The sequence below is a fragment of the Octodon degus genome, unplaced genomic scaffold, assembly GCF_000260255.1.
Source record: "Octodon degus isolate 3935 unplaced genomic scaffold, OctDeg1.0 scaffold00238, whole genome shotgun sequence".
NCBI lineage: Eukaryota > Metazoa > Chordata > Mammalia > Rodentia > Octodontidae > Octodon > Octodon degus.
Genome location: NW_004524814.1, coordinates 2,934,489 through 2,935,936, shown reverse-complemented (window position 1 = coordinate 2,935,936; position 1,448 = coordinate 2,934,489). Strand labels below are relative to the sequence as shown.

Sequence of the window (1,448 nt, the reverse complement as noted above, 5' to 3'; positions counted from 1 at the left end):
CTCTCCAAACTGTAGAAAATGAAGGCTGCTGTGTAGGAACATTGACCCCTCAGTTCTCCCAGATAATTGGTTCTGTCACCAGAACACAGACTTGGATTATAATTGCTGTGATATTCCTGAGGAGACCTGGACAGGGAATGAGAGGAAGTGGTTTATGCCTCGTATATCCCAGGATGCATCATCTGGGCCAAGCAATACGGTTACCCATGGTGGCCAGGCATGGTAGAATCTGATCCTCCTAACTTGGAGGAGTATTTTCTTTTTGCATCTCATTTTGATTCTCTTCCGTCTAAGTACCATGTGACATTTTTTTGAGAAACAGTTTCTCGTGCTTGGATTCCAGTGAACATGCTAAAGAATTTCCAAGAACTGTCCCTGGAGCAAACACAAGTGAAAAAGTGCAGGAACAAGGACTACATTCAGAAACTGGAAGTAGCTGTAATGATGGCTCATAAAGCAGAGCAGAATGGCATTGAGGATTGGGTTAGTTTATTTGGCTTCTGAAACCAATACTGTGAATCTGACAGCAATGAAAGAAAAACAAGACTTAATGCTGCCTGGGGCTAACAGCCCTGAGTCCAACATGGAGAAAGAAGACAATGAGTTAGAGGTGGAGGAGAACGAGAAAAAAGACCCAACTTTGCCTGGTCCCAAGTCAGCCAAGATGAAGACCAAAAACCTCAAACTGAAAGGCGTGTCAGATGGACAAGATGAGATCCTGAAAAAGAAGGGAACCAAGCAATGTCTGCACAGTGAATCCACAGTGCACACTGTACCCATGATGGAAAAGGAAGAAAGACCCAGGAACCCAGGTCTGGACAAGCCAGGACTAAGAAAAGATTTCAAGTTCCCCAAAGCAAGACTTCAGCAATCGTCCTGTCTGAGGAAAAGGAAGCTAGAATGGTACCGAAGGGCCTTAGCCCATCAGCTCATCATAGGGCCTTTCCTTTGGAGGGAAAAGAAAGAGATGGACCCCATGAGCCGCTGATTCAGGAGCCTGGCAGTGTCTTCCTTGAAGATGAAGGCTCCACTGAGCTGGGCCTGGAGCAAATCATGGAAGATATTGGAAGAAAGTCAGAAGAAAGAGAGGCGCTGTGAGACTGCGATGCTGCAGGAGCTTCTCAGGCCTTTGATAAGTAATGGTGTTCTCCCGCTCTCCTCTTACTCTCTCAAGCAACAAGGAGAGCCTTTCAGTTTACTCTGGCATGTTCCTATGTGTCTGAGTTATTAATGGCTACAAGGTTCAAGAGTTTCTCAATTTATGTTAATAAAGTGGGTTACATGTGAAAAAAAAAAAAGAAGAAGATGGGTGGAAGGGGAAAAGAGGGAAGGGAAGAGGAATAATAAAAGGAAATTTATCCAGGAATACAGTTCATTCTCCCTGTTACGCCTTGTCTAAAGGATATTGCTTCATACATGTTGCTTGTTTTTTGAGTCTTTTGTGAGTA

General features: G+C 44.2%; 1 pseudogene; it reads left to right on the top strand.

The window, feature by feature from the left end:
- LOC101586214 overlaps window positions 1-1,098 on the top strand; it is a 1,949-nt pseudogene extending 851 nt beyond the window's left edge.
- Window positions 1,099-1,448: the final 350 nt, after the last annotated feature.